The sequence below is a fragment of the Balaenoptera acutorostrata genome, chromosome 4, assembly GCF_949987535.1.
Source record: "Balaenoptera acutorostrata chromosome 4, mBalAcu1.1, whole genome shotgun sequence".
Taxonomy (NCBI): Eukaryota; Metazoa; Chordata; class Mammalia; order Artiodactyla; family Balaenopteridae; genus Balaenoptera; species Balaenoptera acutorostrata.
In genome coordinates this window covers 134,607,516-134,624,024 of record NC_080067.1, presented here as the reverse complement: position 1 = coordinate 134,624,024, position 16,509 = coordinate 134,607,516, and the positions used below count along the sequence as shown (strand labels likewise).

Genomic DNA, 16,509 nt, shown 5'->3' with positions numbered 1-16,509 from the left:
CAGCAATCCCACTACTGGGCATATACCCTGAGAAAACCATAGGTCAAAAAGAGTCATGTACCAAAATGTTCATTGCAGCTCTATTTACAATAGCCAGGACATGGAAGCAACCTAAGTGTCCATCGACAGATGAATGGATAAAGAAGATGTGGCACATATATACAATGGAATATTACTCAGCCATAAAAAGAAATGAAACTGAGTTATTTGTAGTGAGGTGGATGGAGTTAGAGTCTGTCATACAGAGTGAAGTAAGTCAGAAAGAGAAAAACAAATACAGTATGCTAACACATATATATGGAATCTAAGGGAAAAAAAAAAAAGGCCATGAAGAACCTAGTGGCAAGACGGGAATAAAGACACAGACCTACTAGAGAATGGACTTGAGGATATGGGGAGGGGGTGGGGTGAGATGTGACAGGGTAAGAGAGTGTCATGGACATATATACACTACCAAATGTAAAATAGATAGCTAGTGGGAAGCAGCCGCATAGCACAGGGAGATCAGCTCGGTGCTTTGTGACCACCTAGAGGGGTGGGATGGGGAGGGTGGGAGGGAGGGAGATGTAAGAGGGAAGAGAAATGGGAACATATTGTATATGTATAACAGATTCACTTTGTTATAAAGCAGATGCTAACACACTATTGTAAGGCAATTATACTTCAATAAAGATGTTTGAAAAAAAAAAAAAAGTCAACATATACATTTCCAAGAATTACAAATTTCACAGGTAATTAAACATTATTCTGGATATGAAGGGAGAAATTTGTTCTCTGGATAGTTTTCATTTTTATAAATACCCTTAAATCAAAAAGAAAGCTTCTACTGGATGAAAATTTTGTGTACCTGATTATTTATATTTTATATATTTTAAGCATGTATTTTTTTCAAGGGAATTTTAAAAAATATTTTCCTTTTGGACTGAAGGACTTAACCTAAATTTTCAATCCCTCTAGAAAATTTCACGGCATATTTTATTTTGGTTGGCATTATGTAAACACTGAGAATATTTACTGAATGGGAACCAAACCACAACGTTCTACAGCCAACTTCAAGACAAATTAACTCATAGAAGCTTCAATACAGCATATTTTGCATGTGATTTCTTTTGAATCACTTATATACTCTTGTTTTTATATCTCATTGCAGTAAATTTGAATGCAAGTGTATGCATGCAGCAAAATAGAAAACAATGTTTTAATTTATATCGGAAAATATTTAAGAATTACACTTCTGTTTCATCAAAGATCAAATGACATCATACTAAGCAATATCTTGATCTTAATAAAAGGAAAGTTTGATAATATGCTGCCATAAATGATGTAAATTTTAAAAGTAAATCTTTCTGGTAATCTGATGATTTTACCATGAATTTTTGCTTTCCCCTTTGCTTGCTAGTGTTTAGAATAATTTTAAAGATATATATATATGGAATTATTTACCTTTTATTTCTTGTAACTAGCCATATTGAGAAATATAGATTAGCCTACCTAAAACTAATTCTTTTATGTCACTTCTTAATCCTAATTTTGTTGATGTTTAAAGTATAATTTCAAAATTTCTAAAAATAGATACACACAAAATCATTGTTTTTAAAGACATACACGTAGTTCTTCTTTTAATATGTAAAAACACGTTATATTTTAGAGGGTTGTGACATATGAGATTTTTTTTTGCATGAGGTGGAGGGTACAATTATAGGAGGAGCTGTGTTCATGTACCATGACCAAATTTCAGGCAGCAGTCGAAGCCATGCTCTTGCGAATTGGGATTATTCCCCTTTAACATTGGGATTATGCTTCATTAGTCTCTTCTTAACGTCTTGAGAAAAATGTTAAGGATTGGTAAAGCCTAAAGGTTTAATTCTCATAGGTGTATTTAAATACAACCCATTACTTTAAATATTCCCATTGAAGGGACTCCCTTAGCTTTAATGGCAACAGCCTCAGCAGAAGATACAGACATCACTGTTGTATTTCTCTCTGACTTTGAGTATTAGCTTTACCCTTATAGCCAGAGTTTCACCTTCCTTTGTGTCTCCTCTTCTCTCAAAAAGACTCAAAATTGACGGTCTGCTTCTGCAACTGGAGACACCCAACCCCTGCCATGTTCTTTAACTGCCCTGCTTCATGGCCATAGCCTCACTCTGGTGCTCAGAAGCCCAGTTCACTAATGCTGAATATTCTCTACTCGCCTTGTAATTTGACAGATACTAGATACCACCGTATCCAAATATGTCTAGAATGGCCTGATGTCCAATGGAAATGGCCAACAGAAGATCTGATAGAGCTTCAACTCAGAGGTCATTGGCTGTTTGGCTAAGAGCATCAGGAATATAATAAGAGAGAGTGGTGGCCCATCTCCAGAACTGCTAGTATCTGAGATTTTCACCAGACCCAGAGAATTGGTACAATGTCTGCAGGGAATAATGGTCCAAAATCAATAGCTAGTGCCACTTTGCTACTATTAGTACATTGAAAATGAGCCACTCAAGAAATTTGCATGTTCATGAAAATATACACATGCAAATAAGAATGACATGGACTCTCTGAGTTAGAAGTTGGTGTTGATTATTAGAGTTTTAGACTTCTTATTCATAGCTGACACTCAAGAAAGCCGAGATGACTGAAACTTGTAGAGACAATTGCCAATTTGTCTGTTGCCTGTTGAAGCATCACGGTTGGCCCATTTATTCCTTCACATTTCAAGTGTCTTTATTTTAATCACAGACACCCCTTCCAGCTTTATTAAGATATAATTGACATATAACATTGTATGAGTTTAAGGTGTACAATGTGTTGATTTGATATACTTATATATTGCAAAATGATTACCCCCAGAGCTTTTGTTAATACTCCCATTGGGTCACATAATTATTATTTTATTTTTGTAGTGAAACATTTAAGATCTACTCTCTTAGCAACTTTCAAGTATATAGTACACTATTATTAACTGTAATCACCATGCTGTACATTAGATTTCCAGACTTGTCTTATAACTGAAATTTTGTACCCTTTGACTAACATCTCCCCATTTCCCTGCCCCCACCCAGTCTCTGGTAACTACCATTCTACTTTTTTTAGATTCCACATACAAGTGATATCATACATTTGTCTTTGTCTGACTATTTCACTTAGCATAATGCCCTCAAGGTCCATCCATATTAGAAATGGCAGGATTTCATTTTTTTTTATGCCTGAATAATATTCTATTGTGTATATATACCTTCATCTGTTGATGAACACTTAAGTTGTTTCCGTATCTTGACTATGGTGAATAATGCTGCAGTGAACATGGGAGTGCAGATATCTCTTCAGAGTCCTGTTTTCATTTCCTTTGGCTATATACCCAGATGTGGGATTGCTGGATCATATAGTAGTTCTATTTTTAATTGAGAAAACTGTATACTGTTTTCCATAGTGGCTGTATTAATTTATATTCCACAAAAAGTTCAAAAGGATTCTATTTTTCCCTAACCTCACTAACATTTATCATTTGTCTTTTTAATGATAGTTATTCTAACAGAAGTGAGGTGATATCTTATTGTGTTTGATTTGCATTTTCCTGATGATTAGCAATGTTGAGCATCTTTTCATGTACTTGTTGGTCATTTGGATGTCTTCTTTGGAAAAACGTCTATTCATTTCTTTGCCTATTTTTTTAATTGATTTTTTGCTCTTGAGTTTTATGAATCTATATATTTTGAATATGAACCCCTTACCAGATATATGACTTACAAAAATTTTCTCCCATCCCATAGGTTGCCTTCTTATTTTGTTGATTATTTCTTTTGCTGTGCAGAAGTTCTTTAGTTTGATGTAGTCATCATTATTAATTTTTACTTTTGTTGTGCTTTCAGTGTCATATCCAAAAAAATGATTGCCAAGACCAATGTCAAGGAGCTTTTTCCCTATGTTTTGTCCTAGGAGTTTTATGGTTTCAGTTCTTACGTTTAGGTCTTTAATTCATTTTTAGCTAATTTCTGAAAGTGGTGTATGGCAGGGGTCCAATTTTATTTTTCTGCATATGTCTATCCAGTTTTCCCAGCACCTTTTAATAAAGAGACTATCCTTTCCCTATCTAGTATTCTTGGCTCTCTTGTCAAGGGAGGGTTTATTGTGGATTTTCAATTATGTTTCATTAGTCAAAGTGTCTGTTTTTATGGCAGTACCATATTGTTTTTTGTTTTTTTTTGTTTTTGTTTGTTTGTTTGTTTTACTATAGCTTTGTAGAAGAGCTTGAAATCAGGAAGCATGCTGCCTTCACCTTCAGTCTTCTTTCTCAGTATTGCTTTGGCTATTCAGGGTCTTTTTTGACTCCATACAAATTTTGGGATTTTTTTTTTCTACTTATATGAAAAATACCATTGGGATTTTGATAGGGATTTCATTGAATTTATAGATATCTTTGGGTAGAATGGACATTTTAACAATAGCAATTCTTCTTATTCATGAACACCAGATATCTTTCCATTTGTTTGTGTTTTCTTCAGTTTCTTTCACCAACTCTTGTAATTTTCAGTGTACAGATCTTTCACCTCCTTGGTTAAATTTATTCATAAATATGTGTTGGTTTTGGTGTTACCATGAATTCCAGGCCTTAAAAATAGTCTCAGAGACATATTTGAATAACCGTTGGCCCCAAATCTCATTTTGAGTCTTTTATCCACTTTTGAGACTAAGGGTAATAAGAAATTTTGCTTTTAGTCCAATTTGTCTTTCTAATTTCCATTTCTCTCTAATTCTGATCACAAACTAAATATTTATTTTAGCAGATCTCTCCTTCTTCATATCTTATCAAAGAAAACAAAGGAAATCTAATGACACTTTCAACATTCTACCTGGAAATTATCTTGACAGGGTTCACAAGATAATTTTGCTAGATGTTTTGGTGCCATAGTCTCCTATAGTAGTCTTTTCTCTGCTGTATCAGCCTCCACTAATAAACTTTTTCTATCATTTTTCAGACCTCAGCCAATAGCTAGCCAATCATGAGAGGCAAAGCTACCTAGCCAATTATGTCAGCTATCTGCAGATATAAGCGAGCCCAGCTAAGAACAGCAGAGGAACTACATAGCCGAGCACAGTCCAAATTGCAGATACATAAATTTATGAGCTAAACAAATATTTTCTTAAACATTAAGTTTTCCAGTGATTTGTAACCCATATAATCAGTGAAAGTATTATTCTAAGTAAGCTATTCTCATCCCAATATTTCTAGTTCTAATACATTATTTGTTAATTTTACTTATACTTTCTTTTCTGTGGCATGACATAAGTCTCTGAAATCATGCAGATTTGAGTTCTTGAAGGTCAGTTCTATCAGTTATCAGCTATGGACAATGGGATATGTTAATTAACTTTCTGCTTTTTCAATATTCTTAACTATAAATTAGGGACACTACATGTCACATAGAGTTTTTACGATGATTAATAAATGAAGTAAGATATGTAAAATACCTGGAATATAATAGTCACTTAATAAATATTAGTCTCTCTTATCCTTTCCTCCTTAAATAAATATTTTATGGTAGATACAAAAAGTGGCCACAATTTTTTTTTTTTTAATCTCTGTATTCATACCCTTTTACAATATGACTTTGCTGCTCCTCCTATACAATAATAGGGTCTAATTCTTCACTTTCTTGAATTCAGTCATACTTTTTGACTAATAATATGTGGTAGAAGTAATATTGTAGGATTTCAATGACAAGCTTCAAGAAACCTTGCAATTAGCATTCTCACACTGTTAGAAGCCAGTCACTAGTCCAAGCTGGCCTTGAAAGAGAAGTGGAGTGACCTTGCTGACAGCATGAGGTAGTTTCCAGACATGTAGGCAAGGCCATCCTGGACCAACCAGCCCCCAACCAACCTTCCCCCTTACCACAAATGCATGAGTGATCCCAGTTGACACACATGAAGTAAAGTTGAGATGTTTCAGCTGAGCCCTACCCTAAATGCAGACTTACAGAATCATCAACACACACACTTTTTGTTTTACCACTGACTTTAAGAGTATTTTTGTTTACACCAAATCTAACTGGAATATATTTACAGTACACATTGTTATTAAAATACATGGTATCATACTTTTAAAAATTAGACAAATGTAATATCTTTATGTTTGAAAAGGAAATGTCATACATTTTACTCTTTGAACTGTTAGAAAGATGTAAAATGATAATGCACAGAAAAGTACTTTATAGACCACAAGTATATTCAACTATTTATCAATCTATTGTTTCAATCATTCTTTTTTAATACATATCTCACATAATTGTTCTATGCCTATTTATATAATTGCTTGTTGGTGTTACAATGTTCAGTAAGAACATTGGTGCCATGAAAAAGCTCCAGAGCTAGTAATAGACACAGACAATTAAAGAGTGAATGAAAATGTTGTAGGACAAATTCTCCAATATAGTACTGTGTCTGCAAGCAAGAGAGGGATCTAACCCAGTATTATAGGGATAGTAGAAGAATTCTTCAAGGTGGTAATAATAATCAGAAACCTGCAATGCAGAAAGCTTCTTATTTGGGAGGAAAAAGCCATACAGTGGAGGGAGGTACATTATGCAAACACTACAGTAGGACATATCCAATCTATAAGATATTAAATAGCTGGAGTGGTCATAATTGTGTAGGATTCAATGAGGATAAGTTAATAGTATCTATTTCTTCTCCTTCCCAAATCAAGGCCCATGAATTGACAGCTATAAGAGATATAGTTTGAAATAAAGTTTATTACTGATAGAAGCTGGATTGGAGATGTGATTTAAAAACCTGAAGAAATATTTAAGCTTCCCACTATATTACACAGAGTCTGCTCCAATCACAGGCAAAACTAAGACAATTATGGGTTTCTGCCACAGGGACAGAGCTCTCCTCACTAAGATTAATGCAAGACAAGAGAACAAATGCAAATTTTTGCCCCATAGATAGGCTGGTTATGAAAAAAGAGAACGAAAGGGGTTGGTAGAGGTATGCTCAGTTTCTTCCCCCAAGCTTACCAACTAATTAAGTCATTTCATTTCCCATGGAGAGAAGTGAATGACAATTATAGAGAGAAGTCAGGAATGTTATTCAAGCTGAAAAGTCTTCCATCTATAAACATGAAGCTCAAGAAATAAAGATACCTTGTTGATAATAAACACATGGATACCCCAATTAAAATTAGGTCAAATAATATTAATTCATAAAATAAAGAAGGAAATGTTAACAATAAATGTAAAAGTTAGCTTAACAGAATTGTTCACTTGAAGATAACTACCACAAGTGTAAGTTTCAGTGTATATCTGTACTTGGTACCTTCAAGATCCCATTTCACTGGCTTTGAAGTTAAGGTAGATGCAATCCTCTGTTCAGGATTAAGTAATTAGCCTACTCCAAAACCTGGGTAGCAATCAGTTCTACCCAATCATGAGCGCTGAGAAGTAAATCCAAGTGTTACTACCTGATGGGAGAATGGATGCTAAATGGTTCAAAGAATACGTGTCTACTAAATCATTCTTCACAAGAAATCAATTAAAAGAAAGCATATTCAAAATAGAATGGCAAATATATTAAAGATTGGAAAATATAATTATTCTTTGTAATAATCTATATCATAAATCAATGGTATTTTATGTTTTGATATTAAAATGCATATTTCTAGAATATATTCTTTCAAGAAAACAATTTACCTTAAATATATTTACATATATATATATACATATATATAAAGAAATATAATCTCATATATAGTGTTTAAAAACTATTTGGTATTGAAGGTTTAAGAACCTCAGACCTAAGTGCATTTACATAGTTTAAACATGTGTTCTGATTTTTACAATTTACCCATATTTAGATGTCTATATGTATGCGTATATAGCATCTAAGCTATATTTTGAAAGCTAGGTTGACTATAAAAGGTAAGTATTGGAGTAAAAAAGAATCCTAAAGAATTGACTTCATTGAAAATGTTACTTTCTCAAAGTTTCCATGCTGCCTCGCTCTAAAGACATACCATTAAAGATGTGTCACAGACTTAGTTTCACTGATGATTGACTAACAGTTATATACTTAAAAAGGAGAAGCACATTCACTGAATGCATTCTAACTCCACCTCTACTTTTTACGTGAAATAGGAATTTATAAAACACCTTATAACTAATAGCTCTTTGATATAGATGACTCATAACCAACACTGCTAAGTAAAATACCACTTATAAGTTGAACAGTGTGAATCAGGAGGTGAAAATTTCATATGTGAAATTTCCTCTATAAATTAAGAATAGTATATTCTTAGGTAGAGAACAGGTCATATTTCCCTAATGGATGTTGTAAACTTTTAATGTCAGAGAAATGTGTGATTCCTGTCAGAAATATTTAGTTACATTTCATTAAAAATATGTGTGTATGGTCTTAAGATGTTTCTAAAAATACATATACATGTACACTAAAGCAGATGTAACTTATCAACTGGATTTTTTTTTTTACCTCCTCAATCGTTTAAGTACTCCAAACAGTCGTTTTGATGAAGTAATTACAAGTCTAAATTAAATCTGGAGAAAAAAAAATATGTAGGCTATATAGAAACAGAATTCTACAAGGAAAGCAAATGGTTTATTTAATTGTAGTTAATTAGCACATAGTTGCGTTAGTACATATTCCTTTAAGAAAATATAATTACTCAAAGGAAAAAAGAAAAAGAAATGTTTGTTTTACAAGTCGTGATAGCAATAGAGAAAACCACCATTTTAAGACACCACTTTTAGACACTATGTCAAATTTTTACTACTTACTTTACTTCTCTGCTCTATTTCACAACTTTCATGTCTTAGGAAACAACTTTGCTTTACATTCCAAGGTGAAAACAGATGTCATAAGCTACAGCATCCCTCCATTTCCATTTCTCCTACTTCTATGGTTACCTCAGTAGCTCCTATACTTAGTAGAACTCTTTCATATGTACACGTGGATCCATTTGCCTTTCTCCTTATATAATTTTTTTCTTCACCAAAGTCATGTCATCTTTGAATTTTTAATCTTTTTCTTCCTGATGACTTATTTCAAACAGTAAACATGCTCAAAAATCTTCCAACTGAAAAATAAAAATCTAATAAATAACCTTTTTATTAACCTACCCTCTGTTTCTTATTACAGTCTCTCCTGCCCCCTTTTCTTTTCTTTGTAGTCAAATTTCTTGAAGGCGTCCAGAATCAGACAGACGTACCCAGCCAGTATCAGGCAGTATTGGCTTAGATTAAAGGTCTCAACCTATAGCAACCACCTAGACTACAGAGTTCATTCCATGGCCTTGAGCAACTATTACCTGTGCTGTCTGTGGACAGACTGGCTCTCAAAACAGAAAGAAAATGGCAAAACAGAGCAAAGCTTGCTAATCCTGAACACAAACTCGTCAAATAACCCCATCGGGGGAAATATAACTGAGGGGTTGTGAAAAGCCAGAGATGTCTCACTATTGGAGCACCCTTCATGAGGAGGGAATGACCAGGAAGGAGGAAAACATCCCCTCCCACCCAAAGGAGTGTTTAAATTTGTTCTCATAAGACATTGGGCTTCTCTGCTAAAACTATGGTCAATTGAGTTTGTGGCCCTTAAGAAGAGGTTTTATGTCCATGTTGGAATACCCATCCCCTCCATCTCCACCTCCAACTCCATCTCCATCTCCACCTCCAACTCCATCTCCAACTCCATCTCCATTTTCATCTCCATCTCCTTATTGTCTTCACAGAATGCTCTATATTGTTTCATGATCCCAGGCCTCTGAATATTTTATTCTGCTGTTTCAACATCCCTTTCTTCCTTTCTTCACTTAACCACCTTCTACAAGCATACCTCGGAGATACTGCGGGTTTTGTTCTAGACCACTGCAATAAAGTGAATATTGCAATATAGTGAGTCACACAAATTTTTTGGTTTGCCAATACATATGAAAGTTATGTTCACATGATACTATAGTCTATTAAGTGTGTGGTAGCTTTATGTCTTAAAAAACCCAATGTACATACCTTAATTAAAAAATACTTTATTACTAAAAAATGGTAGCCTTCATCGTATCCTTCAGCAAGTTGTAACTTTGTGTGTGTGGAGGATCTTGCCTCCATGTTGATGGCTGCTGACTGATCAGGGTCGTGGTTGCTGAAGGCTGAGATGGCTGTGGCAGTTTCTTAAAATAAGACAACAATAAAATTTGCCACATTGATTGCCTCTTTATTTCATGAATGATTTCTCTGTGGCATGCATTGCTGTTTGATAGCACTTTACCCACAGTAGAACTTATTTTAAAACTGGAGTCAAACTCTGCTGCTGCTTTACTGGCTAAATTTATGCAATGTAATAGGGAAAAACAAATCTGACTCCATATTATATCTGTTCCCTTTACTTTAACCTTATTTTATCCTTTGTGCTCTGTTGCCTGTGCTTACTCATGCTGGCTCTGTACCTTTTGTAAAAGAATGTTGCCTATAGCTTGAAACATACAGAAACATCATGACCTGATTGTGACCTAACCTAAACAGAAAACAACATTTCTCTTGTTGGAGGTTTACAGGAACATGTAACCTGACCATGACCTGAACTATGTGGACAGCAGCAAGAACAGAGAATCTGGCACCAAGATGTTTGCAACAACTAGCCATGCCCCTCCCTCACCTTGCCTTTTTAAGGGCTTTGTTGAAAGCCTTCGAGGAGTGAAGAGTTCGGGCTTCTTAAGGCATGAGCCATTTGTCTCCTTACATGGCCCTGTAATGAACTTCTCCAAACTCTGATGTTTCAGTATTGTTTGGCCTCACTGTGTGTCGGGCACATGGCCTTGCATTCAGTAGCAATATCCTAAATCTTTTGTTGTCATTTCAACTGTTTTCACAGCATCTTCACCAGGAGTAGTTTCCATCTCAAGAAACCACTTTCTTTGCTCATACATAGAAGCTCCTAATCCCTTAAAGTTTTATCATAAAATTGTAACAATTCAGTCACATCTTCAGGTTTAACTTCTAATTCTAATTATATTGCTATTTTACCACATCTGGGGTTACTTATTTCACTGAAGTCTTAAACTCCACAAACCCATCCATGAGGGTTGTAATCAACTTTTGCCAAACTCCCATTAACTTTGATATTTTGACCTCTTGCCATGAATCAAAAATGTTCTTAATGGCATCTAAAATGGTGAATTCTTTCCAGAAGGTTTTCAAATTACTTTGCACAGATCCAACAAAAAAAATCACTATCTATGGCAGCTTTACCCTTACAAAATGTATTTCTTATATAGTAAGACTTGAAAGTCAAAATTATTCCTTGATCCATGGGCTGCAGAATGGATGTTGTGTTAACAAGCATGAAAAGAACACTAATCTCATTGTATATCTCCATTAGATCTCCTGGGTAATGAGGTGCATTGTCAATGAGCAGTAATATTTTGAAAGGAATCTTTTTTTCTGAGCAGTAGGTCTCAACAGTGAGCTTAAAATATTTAGTAAACCATGCTGTAAACAGATGTGCTATCATCCGGGCTTTGTAGTTTCATTTATAGAACACAGACAGAATAGATTTGGCATAATTCTTAAGGGCTCTAAGATTTGGGGAATGGTAAATGAGCACTGGCTTCAACTTAGTGTCACCAGCTATATTAGCCCCTAATAAGAGAGTCATCTTGTCTTTTGAAGCTTTCAACTCAAGCATTTGCTTCTCCTTTCTAGCTATGAAAGTCTTAGATGGTATCTTCTTCCAGTAGAAGACTGTTTCATTGACATTGACAATCTGTTGTTTAGTGTAGGCACCTTCATTTATGGTCTTAGCTAGATCTTCTGGATAATTTGCTTAGCTTCTACATCAGCCCTTGCTGCTTCACCTTGCTCTTTGATGTTATAGAGGTGGCTTCTTTTCTTAAACCTCATGAACTAACCTTTGCTAAATTCAAATTTTCTTATGCAGCCTCCTCTCCTCTCTCAGCCTTCATAGAATTGAAGAGAGTTAGCACTTTCTCTGTATTAGGCAATGTTGTGGCTAGTGTGATCTTCTATCCAGACCACTAAAACTTCCTCCAAATCAGCAGTAATACTGTTTTGCTTTCTTATCATTCTTGTGTTCACTGGAATAGCATTTTAATTTCCTTCTAGAATTTTTTTTTTTTTTTTTGCATTCAAAACTTGGCTAACTGCTTGGCACAAGAGGCCTAGCTCTTGGCCTATCTCAGCTTTCAACATGTCTTCCTCACTAAGTTTAATCATTTCTAGCTTTTGATTTAAAGTAAGAGATACCTGACTCTTTCTTTCACTTGAACACTCAGAGGATGTTGTAGAGTTATTAATTGACCTAATTTCAATATTGTTGTGTCTCAAGGAATAGGGAGGCCTGAGGAGAGGGGGAGAGGCAGAGAATGACTGGTGGGTTGAGCAGTCAAAACACACACGACATTTATCCATAAGTTCACCTGTCTCACATGTGTGGGATTCATGGCTTTCCCAAAACAATGACAATAATAACACCAAAGATTATAATCATAGATCACCAAAACAAATATAATTTTAAAAACCTGAAATATTGGAAGAATTACCAAAATGTAACTAAGAGACACGAAGTGATCAAACGCTGTTGGAAAAATGGCATAGATAGACTTGGTAGATGCAGGGTTGGCACAAACTTTCAATTTGTAAAAAAAAAATGCAATATCTGTGAAGTGCAATAAAGCAAAGCACAATAAAACAGGAAAACGAAGTATGCCTGTATTTACTTTTTAGTTCCATCTGTGCAGTAAAGTTTTTCTTTTTTTCTCTAACTCAATCCTCCATCAACACATTATACTTATTTTAACTCTCCTGTGTCTCTCCTATGCCATGAGGTGTCTACAGCAGAGAACTGAGGATTATATTTGTTGACTAGGTGGATTTTATATTCAGTACAATTTAAATGTATACTGTGACTTTCAAAATGTTCAGTGCAATTAGATCCAGGTAAAGGTAATGTCATTAAGATAATTAGTGTTAATGCTTGTTTTTACATTTACCTTTCCAGTTATTATAAAAAGTTTACATTTTATGTTCACCTATTAGATGTAAGATGAAGTTGTATAAGTTTGGCATTAAATTTTAGAGAAAAAAATCAGAAACTCTGATTTGAAAGACAGATTTATAAATGCCAGTTGTTTAATCTTAACTTTCTCTGAAAAATATGATCAATATATGAATTTTGGCTAAACTCTTATTTAAAGAACATTTGTTTATATTCTACCTCTAAGTTTTCTTTTATTAAAATGTAATTTTTATATTGATTCTACTCTCTTTTATTCAAGTTAATGTTATTTTAGTCAAAATCACATTCCTTTTGACAATAAGTAATTTCTCATTAATACTTTCAGTGTGGAAATCATGAGACATAAAATTTTAAATACTTAGCTTTTCTTAATGATTCAACAGATTATTCATTGGGGAAAAACCACTTTAAAAGTCATTCCTAAAGAATTATAAAATTTTCAAAGTAAGGATCTATGACCAAAGACATCCCATGATTCTCAAAGGGAGGTGGAAAGAAAATGTGATAGGAGTGGCTTGGAAAGAAAGAATTCTCCAAGGAAAAAAGAAATAGTCACACTGCTAAAGAATTGTTTTGTTGGTTGATGCTCCTGTGTCTATTGTCATTTGTGTATTTCAGGTGTTAGAACACTATGTATTTCTACTCAATCTTTGGAAAACACACACACACACACACACACACACACACACATTTTACTTTTTTTAAATAAACCATATGGAGAAACTAGTTCTTTTTCCAGTATGTGTAGCCTAATTGCAGAAAAAAACATAATGGGATTCAAAATAATCACAGTTATATATCCTGTGGTGAGAAAATTTCACCCAAGCAAGGTAAATCTATTTTGCAAAGGTTAGAATTTGCTATTAAAGCCAGGTAAAAACTATAAAGTCAATATGTTTGATCAGCCAACTCCTGCAAATTGTGTCAGCATTTCACTTGGTTTGGAATGGGCCTGAACAGCCATTTTGATTGTGTGGGAACGATTATTTGCAAATAATACCCCATTATCAAGAAATGGTTCTTAGGCAGTATCAGGTAATGTATAATAATAGTTACAAAGACCATAAGTAGCCTTGTGTTACAAAAAATTAAAGGATTTAGGGAAATTTTTGATTAAAGATCTATTGGTTTTAATCAGCTGCCTATTTCATCTTCTTTATGACTGTGAGATGGAGGGTAATATCAATTGAAAAATAAACAACCTTGAAGTCATACAATGAAGGTGCCAGATGTTAAAGCATTTTGCTCCAGCTGGAATAGGTAAGTAAAGGCTAAACTTACATATTTTACCAACTAGACAAAAACCACAACAGCTGTGAATGAAACATTATTCACACATTTGAGGCTCTGCCATTCATTCTTCAACAATGTGGAGTTTTCCACTTGTGTGAGCTTGTTTTGCTTTGTTGGTGTTTTTATCCAGGAGACAATTTGACTCACTGATGAAATACTCTAGCTATGCAGAGCCTTCTTCATAGGAGCCTTCTTAGGAAAGTTAGTACATCCAAATAAAAGAAACTAATGTCATTTAGTGATACCAACAAGTCCGTTGTTAGGTTGATGATGACTGATTGTATCTACTGTAACATTCAAAAAACTCCAAGAACTTTAGGGGGAATATGAATAATTGTCAATAGCGAGGAAAAGTTAAACTGTATGAGGTGTTATTCTACAGAGTTAATCAGTAATAGAGTACAAAATTTCCAATTGATAAGTATGTTCTATATTTACAGTTTTTCTCACACTGGAGATTGCAGAATTATAGAAAAGAAGATGTCATAAAAAGTCATAAAGGGGAGCAAAACCAATTAAAGAAAAGATTTTAGAGCTAGACCATTGTTTAAAACTTATGGGTTTGAGTCTTACCTACTGGTTTCAAACTTTAATCACTCTACCTATGATCCTTAAAATGATATAAAATTTGATTTACCAGTCGATCTATTACTAGTAATGTTATCCTTCAATCCTTAAATTATGATAAACCTTTTTAAACTCATCACGTAAGAGAAAAATTTAAAGCTGTTCATTACTCAGTGATGTCAAGTAATCAAAAGGAGTCATCAAAAAAAATCTTATGATGCCTCTATAATCTTAATATATTTATTTTAACCAATTGATTATCAATACACTGACTTCTAGTAGATTGATAGGAAGATTATTTAAAACATTAGTTTCAAGAATGGTGCATGTGACCATGGAAGAATATATTACTCCCCCGAAGTTACACAATTTTACATATTTAGCATCAAGAAATGCTCTGGTCTTTGAATGTGTGACCCACAAACGCAGACGGGAAGACTATTAGCCTCTAGTATGTAGGTTAAAGGTGTGGAGTGAGGCAAAGACATGACTTGGCATCAGGTTTCTTGCTGTTTGTTTTCATTCCTTACCTCCATTCCTGCATGTTAGTTCTCTTAGCCAATCAGCATTTTCTGCTGCTTTGGGCTTTCCCATTTTGTTCTGTGTTAGTGTCTTAGATCTGCCATTAAAAAGTACCATAAAATGAGTGGATTAAAAGAACAGAAATTTATTCTCTCATGGTTCTGGAGGGCAGAAGTCTGAAATCAAGGTGTTGGCAGGACCATACCCCTTCCAAAAGCTTTAAGAGAGAATCCTGCCTTGCCTCTTCCAGCTTCTGGTGGGTCCTGACATTCCTTGGCTTGTGGTAGCATAACTTTAATTTCTGCCTCTACCTTCTCACAGTCTCCATCCCGAATCCCTGTGTTTCTGTGTCCTCTCTTCATCTTATAAAGTCACCAGTCTTTGGATTTAGGGCTCATGCTAAGCGCAGAATGATTTCATCGCAAGATCCTTAAATAATTACATTTGAAAGTATGTTTTTTCCCAATAAGATCACATGAGATTCTGGTGAACTTGAATTTGGGGGGAACCACTATTCAATTCTTCAACATGTTATTAATTGTTTTCTTCTCAGTTATTTAGAATTAACTCAGCAGAATTCTCAAGATCCTTTGTGTAGCTCCAAGTCTTTGTGGAAAATCAACAATCCACCTTTGGCAAAAGACTGTACAGAGGTACCATTTTCAGTTCTCTCTCAGGAGAAATAAAATAAACACTTTCATTTATGCCACCCACACCACTGTTGGGATATTAAGTTGTGCCTGTAGCTGGTATTTGTATTTCACATCCTGAGAATTCTTATTGCATGATGGAATGTGCCAGTTGTCAGGCCTGCAGAATTGTAGCTCCTAGTGCAACAGCTGCATCTTGATGTGTTCCCCCAACTGGAAGAAGGGCTCAAGAGCAGAAATTCTTAACTGCTTCCAAGATAGACTAAAGGAAGGAATCAACATAGTCGGACACAAACATCTACTCCTGCGGAAAGCAGTGAAATGAGCATGTGACTTGGCAGGGCATTTGTGTCTGTGCAGTGGTAGAAGGGTGATGAGTTAAAGCACCCCTAGAAAATAGAGCCAGAAACAGTTTATGTGGTAACACTGTGGGCAGGGGTGC

The 16,509-nt window shown here is 34.6% G+C and overlaps 1 long non-coding RNA gene across 13 annotated transcripts in view; it reads left to right on the top strand.

Moving 5' to 3' along the window:
• LOC130708101 (uncharacterized) overlaps positions 1 to 16,509 on the top strand; it is a 241,126-nt gene that overhangs the window by 12,392 nt on the left and 212,225 nt on the right. The window lies entirely within an intron of this gene.